Here is a 17,183-nt window from a genome sequence, read left to right as displayed (position 1 = left end):
CAACTCCAAGGCAGGCAGTTTGGATCCACCAGTTGCTCCAAGGGAGAAAGGTGGACAATCTTGTCCTGTGTAATTTATAGCCTCTGAAAATGCACAGGGGCAGCGGGGGATTGGGGGGTGGGTGGGGAGCAGAGGAAGTCAGCTATGAGTCGGTTCCGGTTTGATGACACATAACAGTAGGACCTCCTAGTCCTTCATCTATAAAACTAATTAGTGCCAGTCCTCCAGTCCCTCCAGAATATTCTTGTAGAAATGCTGTTACTTACAGAAATGCTTCCTCTATTCACTCACTCATTGCTGTCAAGTCTGAATCCATTCATAACTGACTCTCCAATGGATTTCTGAGGATGTCAATAGTATAAGAGGAGATTGCTCATCTTTATCCCTCGGAACCACTGGCCAATTCAAACCACCAGACAGGTGAGGCCTTTGAGTCATCAGGGTATCTCTCTATGAACTATGTCACCAGAGTTCCCTGTGGGGATTTTAGTCAGTATTGTTCATTGATTTATATTGTTCATTGATTTGTGTTCTTCTCTTAGATTAGGATGCATCGGATAAGAAGCACTCACTAAATACTTGTTGAATGACTGCATGAATGAGTGAAGGACTAAACTCTGGCACTGAGAACTCTGGCCCTCAGGAACAGAGCAAGAGATAGTGACAGAGTTTCTTACCCACCTACAGACTTGTGCCAACAGCAATAGCCCACTCTGAGTGGATCATTTAGCACATTTCCAGTTTGATTCCACCAACCATGAAGTTATGGATCTCCCCTGTTGTCGTTGTTATGTACCATCAAATTGCTTGTGACTCATAGCAACCCTATGTACAATAGCCCTTAATCCGGTTCTATCCTGAGCCAATCTCATTGTCTCTGACACACCTACCCCCATTACCACAGTCAATTAATCCATTTCATGGAAGATCTTCCTCTCTTGCACTGTCCCTCCACCCTCCCAAGCATGATGCCTCTCTCCAAGATCTCGTCCCTCCTTGCAGCATGCCCAAAGTGTGTCAGATGGAGCTTCAGAATCCTTGCCTCCAAGGAGCAGCCTGGTTTCACCCTCTCCAGGATGAATCTGTTTGTTCTCTTAGCAGTCCATGAAATAGTCATTACTCTTCTCCAGCACCACAGCTCAAAAGCATCACTTCTTCTCTCATCCTTATTTATTGTTCAGCTTTCTGATGCATAGCAAGTAATTGTGAATGGCCTGGATCAGGCACACCTTAGTCTCTAGAATGACATTGTTGCTCTTCATTACTATGGAGAGGTCCCTGACAGCAGATTTTCCCAATGCAATTTGTCTTTTGATTTCCTGGATGCTGGTACTAAGGATTATGGAAATAGACCATCTTCCTCAGGTGTCAAAAGGATAGTTGCAGTAACTAGTATTTACACTAGTGCATGAGATTGCTTATAATGTTCATCTTTTCTAAAAGACTTAATTATGTAGATATTATTATTATTCCCAGAAGTGAAACGGTATGTGGTTGAATAATCTATGCAGCCAACAAGTAGCAAAAAAATCCTGGTTGTAAAAAAAGATTAAGTGCTCAGTCTCTAATTGAAAGATTGGTGATTTGAACCTTGGTCAGTTGTTCTGTGTGAAAAAGAAAGACTTCACAGAGCTGCTTTTGTAAAGATTATAGCCAAGAAAACCATTTGGAATAGTCACATTCTGTCACATGGTGGCACCATAAGTCGGAATCAACTTAATGACACTCTTTAACAACAGTAAAAAAAGCAGGTCTACCTCTCTCCCAGGCATCCTAGTGAGAGTGACATCGTCTTTAAACCCCTAGTGGCAGTCCTTGACTCACCACCATGATACCCAGGGAAGATAGGGCGACCTGGAAGTCCAACAACTTCCTTAAGATCATTCAAGTTCTGGATGATTATCTGAAATGCTTCATTGTGAGCTCAGACAATGTGGGCTCCAAGCAGATGCAGCAGATGCGCCTGTCCCTCCGCAGCAAGGCTGTGGTATCGAGGGGCAAGAATACCATGATGTGCCAGGCCATCTGGGGCCACAGGGACATCAATCCGGCCCAGGAGAAGCTGCTGCCTCACATCCAGGGGAACGTGGGGTTTGTGTTCACCAAAGAGGATCTCGCTGAGATCAGGAACACGGCTGCTGGCCAACAAGGTGTCGGCTGCCGCCCATGCTGGTGCCATTGCTCCATGTGAAGTTATTGTGCCAGCCCAGAACACCCGCCTGGGCCCCAAGAAGACTTCCTCTTCCAGGCTTTGGGCATCACCACTAAGATCTCTAGAAGCACCGTTGAAATCCTGAGTGATATGCAGCTGATTAAGACTGGAGACAAGGTGGGAGCCAGCAAGGCCACCCTGTTCAACATGCTCAACCTCTCCCCCTTCTCCTTCGGGCTGATCATCCAGCAGGTGTTTGACAACGCAGCATCTTCGATCCTGAAGTGCTTGACCTCACAGAGGAAACCCTGCATACTCACTTCCTGGAGGGATCCTCAACCTTGCCAGCGTCTTTCTGCAGATTGGTTACCAACTGTGGCAGGTCCTGGCTCTGTCCGTGGAGACTGAGCACACCTTCCCACTGGCTGAAAAGGTCAAGGCCTTCCTGGCTGATCCATCTGCATTTGTGACTGCTTCCCCCCTTTTGGTCACTGCCGGTACCGCTGCTCTTGCTGCTGTGGCCCCAGCCAACATGGAAGCAAAGGAAGAGTTAGAGGAGTCAGACAAGGATATGGAATTTGGTCTCTTTGACTAATGACCAAAAGCCACCAACTCTGCCAGCTTTGTGAAACAAGGAAATAAAGGCTTCCTTCTCTTAAAAACAAAAAGAAAAGAAAAAAAGGCAGGTCTAGGAGCTCAACTCAGTTCTCTAGGATCTTGCTCACCCCCATTTTACTATGCATTGCCATCTTTTTCTTTTTACAGGTATTTTAAGCTGCGCCAAGGGCTGCTCACCGGATGGCTTTTTAATCTCTCTCCTATTGCTGCATTATTAATCTCTAAATTGTTTTGTGGCGAGCATAACTGCTATGGAAAAGAGACATCGACATGGAAACAGCTCTGTGGAGGAGCTGCTGACATTTCACGTGGGGCTGGGAGGGTGGATTAGAATTTGGGTAAAGAACGGAGAGACAGAAGCACTCCGTTGCTGAGGGGAAAACACTGGAATTCATCAATATGGCAGCTGCCATGATAGGATCAAATAGACACACCCTGTGTTACTAGCAATATAAAGCTGTGAACCTGATTCAGTAAAATAAACCTGGTAGTCCCTTCCTGCTTTGGTCTTCTGAGAAGCAAATAAACAATTCCTTGCAACCTGCCACTTTCTCAACATCTACAATCCACTAGGCATTGTTTGATACTTTCTGGAAAATGCTTGATGCTTCAGGCAGAGTTCTGCAAGCTGCAAAAATCCATACAGGCTGGAAGCTTTTCCCTGGGTCTGCTCACTCCTGAGAATGTGTCGTGCTAAGCAGGACAGACAGCTGCCACGTGCCTTTTGAATTGGGCATGTGTAGGAGGCCGAGAGGTTTTGATGTGGCTGCTGTGGAAGCTGAGAATGAGGAATCTCTTTGGTCCTTGCATCTCCACAGGATGGAGTGGAAGGTGCCCTCAGATGGGTAAACTAGATGGCGGCTGGCAACCAGCAAAGTTAATTTATTCTGCCAAGTACACAGCATTTTGAACTTGCTCCACCCTTCCTATTTTCCATCTGTCTCATTATTCATTGTGGTAATATTTGGGCATTTTGAAAAGAGTGATATTTTAGCATGAAGCTATTCCAAGGAGGAGGGAAAATATCCTCATTTGGCATAAAAGAGTCATGCAAATGCGTTTAAATAAAAATAAGACTAAAAGAAACTTAGACTGTTATTGTACTTTTCCAGGCTCCTGCCAGTCACTGCTGTCAGCTATAGCATCTCTCTGTCTTGGATGGTGATGTTGAAAAGTGATGCATACAATTTTGGAGAAGTTGATGCTGAAGAATTCTCTCAAAAAGAATGACGATGAAGAATTTGCACAATGTACCATGAGTGGACTTTCTAGGAGTCCTCCGTAAGTTGTATGTATGGTTTATCACACACCAGCCTGTCAAGGACTCTAACATTTATTGTGTGTTCTCAAGGAAATTTATAAAGGACTATGTGTGTATTTTTCGTTGTTGCTAGTTGCCATGAGGAATTCTAGACTCAATCTATGCCATTTTTCATTGCTTCATCAGCATGTGAAAGTTGGACAATGAATAAGGAGAATCAAACAAGAATAGATATCAAAGAAGATAGAATTGTGATGTCGGGGTGAAGAATATTGAATATTGTGAATATAAGAATATTGAAGAATATCGACTACCCAAAGAACAAACACATTTTCCCTGTGAAAAGTGCAGCCAGAGTGTTTTGAAAGCAACCAGGGTAAGACTCTGTTTGTTTATGTCTTTTGGATATTTTTCAAGGAGATATCAGTCTCCAGAAAGGACATCATGTTTAGAAAAGTAGAATGTTAACAATGAGATGGATTGACATAATGACCATAACAGCAGGTTCAAACCTAGCAGAGATTGTAGGGATGACACAGAAATAAGCAGAGTGTGCCAGAATAAAATTATGTTTCGTGCAAAGGCATTTGACTGTGTGGATCACAAGAAATCGTGGCTGACCTTGAGGTGAATGGGAATTCCAGAAGACTTGATTGTGCTCATGAAAAATCTACTCAGACCAGGAAGCAGTCCTCAGAGCAAAGAAATACTGTGGCTCAAAATCAGGAAAGGAGTGTGTCAGCGTTGGGTCCTTTCTCCATATTTTTCAATCTGTGTTCAGAACAGATCATTTGGGAGGCTGTTCACAGGGTTACTAGGAGCCATACTCAATGGCACCTAACAACACAAGTCTTGGTTGAAATTGCATGTTTGGAAACATTCACAAAATAATTCCTTATGCCTTGTTGTATTTTTGAACCATTCTGAAAGGAGATTGTAAGTCTGCTATATTTGTCCAAGGTTCTATTTCAATCAAACATTAATGAAACTGGGACAACTCCCTTAGTGAACTTGTCATGAAGGAAGCGAGCATGTCACTATAGCCCTTTCAATAGGCATAACTTTAAAGATTATAAGAGCTGGATGTTCTTATCTATCTCGTTGCAATTTGTATTTGTTGGAAGGACTTAAAACACAATCTTTAATCAACAATATTATTTTCCTAACTCTTTAAAAAACCAAAACCAACAAAATAAATCAACCCTTTTTTTTCATCAAGATCATGTAGATTTAAGAAACACTTCAAAGAGGAAATATTTCAATAGATATGTAGAGAACTGTTAAGGTATCTTAACTATAAAGTTCTTTTCCTTGGTATGTTGTGGAGTAAACAGAAAAGATCATATGGCTCTATTCTTGTGTATGTTCTTATTTACAAACTAAACTCCCAATATAGAGTCTGTGAGTGTTTTGAAGTCACCTTCATTGAGGGTGGCTTTATCATTCTTATTATTTTCTCCTTAACTTTCCTCATACCTTAAATGCTCAATTATCACTGCTTATCAGGTTTTTCTGAATGTTTTGGCTGCTCTTCAATCTTATTGTTCCACATTGAGATTCTCTTTATATTGGCATGTGCAAATATTTAGTCATAAAAAATAGTTATCAGTGTATCAGTAATGAGATGAAAATTAGAAAGAAACATTTATTGACTAGATAATGAACAGTTATAAAGTGGAATATTATTCAGTCATTTTAAATGATATAAAAGATAAATGAGAAGAAACACTATCTCTAATGTATGATTTAACAAAGATAGGAAGATAATTACAAATAATTTTGTGTCATTTGGTGAAAACCATGTCTATATGGGTTTTTTTTAAAAAGAAGACCAAAATAATATTCACTAACCTGTAAACAATGATTGTGAATGATAGGATTAGAGATCATTTTATTTTTTACTTACTTATATTGTGATTTTTAAAGTTGTATTTATCTATATCACAAGTTGTCAAAACAAAGCACGGGAAGACTGAATGGTTCAAAATCAAGAAAGCAGTACGTCAGGAATACATCCTTTCTTCATACCTTTTAAATCTATACGATGAACAGATCATTCTAGAACCTAGACTTTATTAGAAAGAGCATAGCATCAGGATTGGAAGAAGACTCATCAACAACATGAATCACACAAATGACACAGCTTTGCTTTCCAAAAATGAGGGGAACTTGAAGTGCTTGCTGCAGAAGATTAAGGACAGCCTTCAATATGGATTGCATCTCAACATCAAGAAAACAATAATCCTCATCACTGGGCCAAGAGCCAGAATCATGACAGATAGAGAAAGGTTGGAAGTTGTTAATAATTTCATCTTGCTTGGATTCGCCATCAACACTCTTGGCACCAGCATTCGGGAAATCAAAGACAAGCTGCACTGGAAAAAAAATCTGCTGTCAAAGACCTTTCTAGAATCCTAAATAGCAATGGTGTCAGTCTAAAGACTAAGGTGCTCCTAATATAAGCCATGATATTTTCAATTATTTGCCATGCATATGAAAGCTTGCAATAACTAAGGTTGACAGAAGAAGAATTGATGTCTTTGAGTTGTGGTGCTGGAGAAAATGTTGAATATGCTATGGACTGCCAAGAGAACAAATTAACCTGTCCTGGAGAAAGTGAAACCAGGATACTCTTTGGAGGCAAGGATAGTGAAACTTCATCTCACATACTTTTGGAATATTATCAGAGAGGCCAATCCTTGTAGAAGGATCATTCTTGGAAAGATCAGTACAAGAAAGGATTGGTGTGGTGTCTGTAGCAATGGGATTAATTGTACTGAGGATGGTTAGGTTGGTTCAGGATAGGGCAAGGTTCAAAAACCATTGTTAATAGGGTCATGATGAGCTTCTGTTGACTAAAAGGCACATAACAATATCATCTCATATATAAATAGATGTATAATATTAATTTAAATTTTATATGAAAAATAAACTTATTCCTCTTATTAAAATATAATTTTCCATTTCTTCAAGAATCATTATCAGGAACAAATTAAGGAAGGAAATAGGATGTTTTTAGAGAATTTGAAGAGAAACCATAGAAATTATTTGATAGTGTTAGAGGAGAAGTGAAGTCAGATTGGAGAGAGGAAAGCTTAAAGGATCATCTTATTTAAAGCTGTCTATAGACTCGACGGCATTAAACAACAACAACATAGATTCAATGTTGGCCTAGTGGACCACAAGTGATGTTACCAAGCCAAAGGTGGGTGACTCTAATCTGCGGCCCTCAGGCCTGTTTTTAATTGTTTTTGGTCAGACATTCTTCTAGGTCATGTAGCCTGGGTGTGTCCACTTGCTGTAGAGAGGTAACTTGTGGTTGCTGTGAAGCTGAACTCTGTGACACTGATGTGTCAAATGCTATAATGGTTACCCATGGTGGACAGTGTTGGGTGGAGCTCCCTGGTTAAAACAAGCATGGAAGCAGGAGTGGCATCCACTTCCATAAATAGCTTGCCTCCAGAAACCCTATGAACCTGGAGAAAGGATGAAAGTCACACAAGTGTCAAGGACTTTCATTCATAGGGTCGCTATGAGTCGCCTATGACTCGATGACACTTAACAACAACAACAACACATAGATTCAATGCAATCTCCATCAAAATTCCAGCAGCCTTCCCCATAGAAATGAAAAAAGCTAATGTTTAAATTTATATGAAACAGCAAGAGGCAATTTTGAAGAAAAGCAAAACAGGAGATTTCACTCTCCTGATTTAAAAACATGTTCTAAAGCTGCAACAATCAAAACAAACTGATACTGGTACAAGATAGATACAATAGAATTAAGAGTCCAGAAATAAATCTGGGCACCCAAGGTCAATTGATACTCAAAAAGTGAGCTGAACTAATTCAGTAGAAAAATAATTGTCTCTTAATTTATGTGCTGGGATATTTAGATTTCCACATGCAAACAGATAAGGCTGAATCTGTACCACACACCATATATAAGATTTATGTTATTCAGTTATACCCCCAAGATGTCTTAGAAGAAATATGGTTTCAACCACGAGCATCTATGAAGAGTCTTTCACACAGAATAGAATCATTCTTTCTACAATTACACAAAGAAAGAAGTGACTTAAAGCTTTTGTAAAATAAATGTGAGAAAGGTTTACTTTTGGGATGTATTTAGAGTTGATACTAAAATTTTATAAATGTAGGGGAGGTTTTCCTATATCTCTAATGGTTTAATACATTGGCAATAGAACAGAAAGGACAGAGATCTGGGCTATAAAAAATTATCAGAAATTGGCCCCCAAATTATGTGAGGCATAAACAAAATTATTCTGAAAAAAATCCACTTAAACTCAATTATAGTGCTTTTCAATTATAAAATCTGTATTTTCTGTTTAATCTGCACCCATGACAGAAATCTGCACCATAATGTTCCTAGAGCACAAAAGCCTTGCTGATCAATGGTCCTCAAATTTTTAAGATTATGAAAGGTTTGGAGGACTTTGTAGAAGAGTGTGTACTGGGAACTTGAATTACAGAAGAAGCGTAAGAGATAATTGCAGTTATTTCAACTAAATAAATGATATTTGAAAGAACTAAGATAACAGTACCTACCAGGCTGCTGAAAGAGAATTAATAAAGCCTTTTCAAGAGGGCAATAGGAAAAAAAAGAATACAGTCTCAAGACTTAATTTATTAAAGATAGTTGGATCACTTAGGGAAATAGGAAAAAGCATCAGCAGGGAGGTAAAAGTATGACAGTGACAGTAGAAGAAAAAGTTTTAATTGTGAAGTAAAATATTTTCACACAGGCATCTAACTAACTCAAATCCTAAATTAATTTAGGTGTTCCTAAGGAAAAAGGTAGAAAATGTAGCCCTGCTAATAAAACTCTAGGCAGGATGAGACACCAGTCTGTTCTGGTACAGTAATGCCCATGTGCTTTATTTTTATTTGTGCTTAAAAATTTTCAGCCTTAAGAGGCTGCCCTGTTACCTACACTTATACTATAGGGTGACAGGCCTGAGAGTTACAAGATTCTTAGTCATCAAAGAAAATGTTCTTTCATGCTTAGTATAATCCTCTTAGAAGTGCCCATGTTACACGTTAGGAAGAATCTTCAATCATGATGTTTTCTGTGCTTGCTTTCCTTTTTTTCAACAAAGCTTCCTTTGACAACAAAATGAAATAAACCAGAGTACACATCCTTCATTAATTTACTTATGCATTAAGCTAACCAAATAAACAAGTACTTATTGAGTACTTATTAGTGGGCTAGGTACTGTGGTTTTTGTTATGGATAAAAATAAACCCTAGCTTTTACCCTTAAGAGGTTCATAAGGTCAAAATATTTGCACACAGAAAGAAACATCCGTTGATGGTTCCCAGGGATGGAAGGGGGAAATTAGTAATTAGATAATGTTGTTGTCAACCACGACTCATAGCAATCCTGTGAATAACAGATGTGAACCTTACTCTATTCCTGCACCCTCCTCAGCATGTCTGCTATGCTCCAGTTCATTGGTACAGGTACTGTATCAATCTATCTTGTGGTCTTCCTCTTTTCTCTAACCCTCCATCTTTCCTACCACGATATCCTTTTCCAAGGGGTGGTCCCTCCTAACAGCATGCCCTAAGTATGTGAAATAAGAAGCACTGGGCATCATTGCCTTCAAGACAGCTCTTTTGACAGCCCATGGGACGATCAGTACTCTTCCCTAACTGCGCTTCAAAGGGATTTCTTCTTCATCTGTCATCCACAGAAAGAAGTTGGAAATACTACGGCTAGGATCAGGTCTTTAAATTGACATTCTTGTTCTTTAGTATGCTAGAGAGGTCCTTGACAATATATAATGACAGTTTTCCTGTATTAAGTTAGCTGAAGGAAAAAAGCTATATAAAAATAAGGGCTTAATCAACATAATACCACTAAATAAAAGGAAGGCACAGAGAGGTGCACAAGATACAAGAGTAACAGACAAAAGTAAAATTAATTTGAAAAAAAAGGTTCAAAATCAAAGATATCCACTCAAGTTAGGTGCTTTTATACAATGTGCTACCAATATCGAAGTTACCAAAAAGTTAAATGGTGCTGATCTCATTGCTTTTCTCAAACGAGTATTTTTATCGAATTTTCTGCAATATATTTGAAGTGTCATTTTTATATGAAATAGTTTGTCAGTAAGAGGATCTGAAACCCTAGTGGCACAGTAAAAGCATTCAATTGCTAATCAAAAGGTTAGTGGTTGGAATTTACCTACCCTTCCAAGGGAAAAACATAAGTCACTCTGCTTCCATAAAGAGTTATAGCCTAGGAAGAATCAGCTCGAAAGCGTGGAATTTGCTTTTGTTTTGGGGAGGGGTCCTGCTGGTCTGCTGAGCCTTCAGGAGCTGGCCCGTTAATTTTTTGGTTTCCTTTTGATTCAGATGGTGAAAAGTAATGTCAAGAGATGAGAAACTGAGGAGCGAATCCTGAGGGATGTTTATTTCCCAACTTCTTTCCCCATCACACTTCCTCCACAAAGACCACAGCTCTAGCAGAAACTCTATATACCTGTTATCCTTTATGCCTAAGGGCAGTGATGACCCTCCACCAATGGTAATCAAGAAACCACAGTTCCTACTGGTTTCCTAAATCCTGCTCTCCTTTGGTAACTAGTTCCTGTATTAACCTCTCTTCAGATTATGTAATTTGAAGTTGTCATGATTCATGGCTTCCTGTTACAGGAGATGGGATGGATGTCTTCTTGATTAGGTGTTAACAGAATGCACAGAGGCCATTTTAATTCTTAGAGTTTTGCTAATAATTGTTCCTTTCCTGATTATAAAATCACTGGCACTTTATGTGATAAACTATTTATTTCGTATTTCTTTCATTAGATAGAAAACAATATACTTGCTAATTCCATAACTTTGCAGTTTAATGTAGCTCCTGGCCAACTGCTAAGAACAACAGTTCTCTACGTTTAGGTTCAAACTAATGGGAATTTCCAAGATAGATTCTATTGTAAAGCTTTGACTCAGCATAAAAGTTTACATCTTTCTTATCTAGCTGTGACCTTGTACTCCCCTCTTTATATCAGCACCCCCGCGCCCAGCCTTCTCTCTTAAGTATTGAAAAATCTCAGGTTACTTTACTACTTGACAAATCACTCCTTCCAAGAACAGGGAAGCCTATGAGTGGTTTGTCCTAGCTGAGACACACAGTAACTAGGACGTGGCCGTCTGGTAACCAACCAACCAACAGCTAATTAATAATCAACTGTGCATGCTAGCTGTCAGTAAAATGGGCCTTTGATAGGTCTGGTTACCCACCAATCCTGTCTTGTGGCAGAACACATACATCCCCAAATTCCAACTGTTTCCATTATATAGTGTCTGTTATCGTTATTATGTGCTGTCAAGTCATTGTGACTGTTAGCAACCCTATGCACAACAGCTCTGAACTTTGCTCTATCTTGAGCCAACTTCATTATCTCTGGCTCACCTACCCCAATGCCCCAGTCACTGAATAAATCCATCTCATTCAAGGTCTTCCTCTCTTGTGCTGTTTCTCCACTCTTTCAAGCATGATGTCTCTCTCCAAGGACTGGTCCCTCCATGCAACATGCACAAAATATGTGAGACAGAGTTTTCAAAGTTCAAAGCAGGCTAGTTTCGCCCTTTCTAAGATGGAACAGCATGTTCTTTCAGCAGTCCATAGTATATACAATACTCTTTCCAGCACCACAGGTCAGAGGAATTGATTCTTCTTTTATCTTCCCTAGTAATTATTCATCTCTATGGTGCATAGCAAGTAATTGCGAAGACCATGGCCTGGATTGTTGTTGTTATGTGCCGTCGAGTCGCTTGCGATTCATAGTGACCCTATGTACAACAGCCCTAAACTCTGCTCTGTCCTGTGACAATCACATTGTCTCTGACACTCCCATCCTGATAACCCCAGCCACTAGTTAGAGGGCCTTCCCCTCTTTCACTGTCCTTCCATCTTCCCAAGCATTATGTCCTTTTCCAAGGACCGGTCTCTCCTTACAACATGTCCAGAGTATGTTAGACAGAGCTTCAGAATCCTTGCCTCCAAGGAGCCACCCTCTTTAACCCTTTCCAGGATGAATCTGTTTGTTTTCCTAGTAGTCCATGGTACTCTCAATACTCTTCTCCAGCACCACAGCTCAAAGGCATCAATTCTCTTTCTATCTTCCTTGGTCATTGTCCAACTCTCTGATGCATACCAAGTGATTGCAAAGACCATGGCCTGTATCTAATGCACCTTAGTCTCCAGAGAGACACCATTGCTCTTCAGTACTTTGGAGAGGTCCCTAACAGCAGACTTTCCCATTGCAATATGTCTTTTAATTTCCTGGCTGCTGGTGCCAAGAGTGTTGACCATGGAGCCAAGCAAACTAAAACTGTGAACAATCTCAATCTCTTTGCCATCCATCCTGATGCTGAAAATTGGTCCACTGGTGAGAATCTTTGTCTTCTTGATATTGAGCCTCAATCCATATTGAAGGCTGCAGTCCTTGACCCTCTGCTGCAAGCCCTTCAGGTCCTCCTCAGTTTCAGCAAGCAGGGTTGTGTCATCTACATAACGCAAATTGTTAATTAGGAGCACCTTAGACACTAGACTGACATCTTCAATCTTCAGTACACTGGAGAGGTCCCTGACATCAGATTTTTCCAATGCAATTAGTCTTTTTATTTTCTGGCTGTTGTAACCAAGAGTGTTGATTGTGGAGCCAAGCAAACTGAAGTTGTTAACAATCTCAATCCCTTTACCATCTATGTATCTGTCATAATGCTGCCAATCAGCCCTGTGGTAAGAAACTTTGTTTTCTTGATGTTGAGCTTCAGTCCATATTTAAGACTGCATTCTTTGACCCAGTAAATGCCTCAGCTCCTCCTCAGTTTCAGCAAGCAGGGTTGTGTCATCTGCCTAATGCACGTTGTTGAGTCTTTGTACAATTCTGATGCCACATTCTTCCTCATACAGCCCAGCCTCCTGGTGATCCAAATCCACATATAGATTGTAAAAGTGTGGAGATAGGATGAATCCCTAGAGCATACCTTTCCTGATTTTGAACCATACTTCATTCTAATTGGAACCTTGTTTAGTGGCAAGAAGTTGTGCTGCAATCACAAAGGCACACAGTTTGAGGACCTCAACTGTTTCTACAGGAGAAAGATGGGAAATCTCCTCATGTGTAATTAAAACTACCTCTAATGATACACAACAACAACCATTCTAGTTAGGAGTTGATGATTCGACTTCATCCAGAGATACCTCGGAAGAAAGGTCTGACCAATGGCTTCTGAAGGATTAGTAATTAAAAAACAAAAAATGTTATTTGATTACTTTTCCTAGGTCCATTGAGGACCAAGGTGTATCTCACCCAAGCCAAGGACGACTGTGGAAGAAGTGATGTCTTTTAACTGTGCACTGGCAAAAAATATTGAATAGATTATTGCCAAAAAACAAACAAATCTTTGGCAGAAGAAGTGTAGCCAAAATTACTTTAGAAGCCGGAAAAGTAAAATGCCATCTTAAGTACTTTTAGTAAATTACCAAGAAGGACCAGTGCTGAAGAAAGCCACCATGCTTAGTAAAGTGGAGGATCAGTGAGAAAGAGGAAAACCTTCACTGATGTGACTTGATAGTGGCTGCAACCTCGGGTTTAAGCAGAGCAAAGATTGTGAGGATGGCTCAGGACTGAGCAGAGAGTCATTGTGTTGTGCAGAGTATCATTACAGGGTCTCTTCAAAGGCAGCAAACAACAAGAGATTGTTCTAGATGTTAAGGCAACTGGCTTGTGGCACATTAAAAAACTACTACTGCTTGAATGAATTTCACTTTTGGAAGCAAAAGGAAAAATGATAACTTGTATAAGTAAACTTTAGCAACTATTGTTGTTGTTGTGTGCTGTCATGTCGGAACCAACCATAGCTGAACCTCCAGCAGGTTTTCAGAGGCAGCAAATCAAATGAGAGGAAATTGCCCATCCTTCTCCCAAGGAGCAACTGGTGGATTCGAACTGCTTGTCTTCGGGATTGCAACACAGCTTCTTATCACTAGGTCACCAGAACTCCCTTTAGTAGCTATTGGTTTAAGCTATAATGACTATGTTCTCTCCTTTTTTCCCTCTGAATACACATCTATCATATCTATTTTCTTTCCTTTTTTTTTAACTTTTAATTGTGATTTGGGTGGAAGTTTACAAAGTAAATTGGTTTTCCATCCAACAATTCATACACATTTGTTTTATGACATTGACTGCAACCCCCAGAATGTAATAACACTGTTATCCACTCTATTATTTTATTTTGAAGACAGTTTAATTTTTCTCATAATAGATAAGTAGAGCAATTATATTTTTTGAGTGAGTGTATCCAAGAACCTGATTCTGCTACAATTCTAGAACTACAGTGTTTATTTTGAAAGAATGTAGGTTTAAGCCCATCAGAACATTACTTTCAAACTCTGCCAATTTAGACTATGAGGTGTATTCCATATTCTTCACAGTTTTATATAATTTTTAATGAGGTATTTTGTTTTAAATCTACGTAAACTGGCTGTGATTTTCTGGTATGGCTTTAAATTCTTTTGAGTTAAATAGATTATACAACAGCTTTAGTAATCAGTTATTGACCACTTAAATATTTATTTACTAGAAAATATTTTGTGTACCATTTGGCCGTTTATCTTTTGTTTTTAAAGTGTGTTGCACTAATAACTGAAAGGCCATGAATCTCTGGCAGTTGAGAACACCAACAGCTCAGAGAGAGAGTAGTGGACAATCTCTTCCTGTGGGATTTACAGCCTCAGAAACCTATTGGAGGGTCATTTAAGAGTCTATTCCAACTCGATGGCAATGAGGTTTTGTGGTTATTTCACTTTAAACATTATACAAATGACTGGTAAATAGGATTTTCTAGTTCTTGGTTCAAGGCCATTAAGGCCTTGTATCAAACAACAAGGTAATGTCTTCAGAGAATTCACAAGGTTATTTAAAGCAGTAACAAGGTTTAGCTGCATCTCTGAAGATGATAATAATTGCTTTATAAATGGAAAACTAGGCTGAGAGTGAACACATTAAGAGTATCTATTCTGAAGCTAGAAGAGGCAGAACAGAAAACAAGACTCTTGAATCATGTTCCATTACTTTAATCGCTAAACACCACTCAGTTTAAGCCAAAGAGATATAATGGTGCATTTGACAGATGCCTTCACATCAAGATTAGATAGGGCTGAAAGTCTAATGTTGAACCTTTCTTACCTTCTGCTGAAGATGTCACTCAAAATGTCTTCTCTCAATTCCTCTTCTCTGACTGATTAAGCAGCTCAGAATCCTTCCTATTGCAAGCAGAATTCTCCATGATCGAGCCAATTTTACATGACACACCTTTGTGTAAATAACATTGTAATAACCCAGGTTGTATTTTAAATGCACCATAGGGATCACACTAAAAGAAAACTAAAAAGAATGCCTTTGTAAAGAAGACTACCCTTTTTGTCCTGTAAACAATGTAAGCATGGATTTTGTTGTTGTTAATCCATTCCAGTCCATAGTAACACTACAGGACAGGGTGGAGATGCCCTATAGAGTCTGTAAGGCTATACATCTTTACACAAAAAAAGTTGCCACATCTTTCTTCCACTGAGCCACTAGTGGGTTTAAACTTTCGAACTACCAGTCAGCAACTTACAGCTTTAATCACTGTCCCACCAGGGATCCATGTAGGTGCAGATAAAGCTTTGAAATCACCTAAGTTTAGATTTTTGCCTACTGGGCTTCATTAAAGCAGAACACATCTATAAATGAAAATATTTTAAGCCTCAGCCCTTTGCCTGTCATAATGGTTTTTTAAAATCTCATTACAACAAAACCCATTAGTTTGAATAATTAAATTTAAAAAATGCTTTCCCCATGCACTGAAATTCCTGATTTTAATAAGAGGAAAGAAACAACTGAATGCCTTATTTTAAAACCTCTATTTCATTTTCAAATGACAAACCAACTAAAATCTCAGAGAAAGTACATTGCAGAGTGGAGGTGGGGGATTGGAGAAAGATGGTTAGAGCCTGCTTTTAGGACAGTATAAGCAGACATAAAACACTTGCTGCAGGAGATTAAAAAATACAGTCTTCAACATGGATTTCATCTCAATATCAAGAAAACAAAATTCCTCACCACTAGGCCAATTGACAAGATCCTAATAGATGGAAAAATGATTGAAGTTGTTCATGATTTCCTTTTACTTGGATGCACAGTTAACACCCTTGGTACCAGTAGCCAAGAAATCAAAAGATGTATTGCACTGTGAAAATCTGTTGTCCAGGACCACTCCAAAGCACTAAAGAGCACTGAGATCAGCTTAAACAAAAGACATACCTGATCCAAGGTGTGGTCTTTTCAATTACTTGCTAGGCACCTGAAAGTTGGAAAATGACTAAGGATAAGAAAAATGGAAATGTGAACAATATGGTAGGAACAGATGACTATGAATTATGTGTTTGACAATAATGTGGAACAGGATAAGAATTGCAAAGGGATTTTGGACAGGTGGAGGGAGGAGAATGTACATGAATGGATAAAAGCCAATTTTTTTGGTGAAACCTCACAAAAATTAAAAAAAAAAGACACTAAGAAAAAAAAAGTAACTGGCCAAAGAACTAAAAAAGAAGAACAGAGAAATGGGTCTTTAAGAAAGTGTACACAGAGGTAAACAAAGTGCTCCTTAGTGGGAGGCATAGTGAGACTTCACCTCACATACTTTGGGCATGTTATTAGGAGGGGCTAAAAGTGGAGGATCAGAGAGAGGAAGACCCTCAACAAAATGTGTTGACACCGTGACTGTAACAATGGGTTCAGATACATCAGAAATGATGAGGTGGCAGAGGATAGGCAGGGACTCGAAGGTATACCATCACCACAACAGCAGTCTCTAGAGAAGGGCATCAAGCTTTGCAATGATGAAGAGGAAGATCTTCAACATGATGAATAGGAATGGACATAGCAGCTATTACCATGGTCTCCAATGGATCATGAAGACAGCACAGGAGAGGGCAGTGTTCCATTCTGTTGTAAATATTATATTGCTACATTATGTCATAGCTGACCCATGACTGACCCTCCAGTGGGTTATCAAAGGCAGCCTCACATGAGAGGAGACTGCTCATCTTTCTCCCACAGAGCAGCT

General features: G+C 39.4%; 1 pseudogene; it reads left to right on the top strand.

Annotated features, from left to right (window-relative positions):
- Window positions 1-1,828: 1,828 nt before the first annotated feature.
- Window positions 1,829-2,747, top strand: LOC102868478 (annotated as a pseudogene).
- Window positions 2,748-17,183: the final 14,436 nt, after the last annotated feature.

This window comes from Elephantulus edwardii, unplaced genomic scaffold (genome assembly GCF_000299155.1).
Source record: "Elephantulus edwardii isolate Elephantulus edwardi_28Jun2011 unplaced genomic scaffold, EleEdw1.0 scaffold00034, whole genome shotgun sequence".
NCBI lineage: Eukaryota > Metazoa > Chordata > Mammalia > Macroscelidea > Macroscelididae > Elephantulus > Elephantulus edwardii.
Note: the sequence above shows the minus strand (reverse complement) of the source record. Positions and strands in the feature narration are given on the sequence as shown.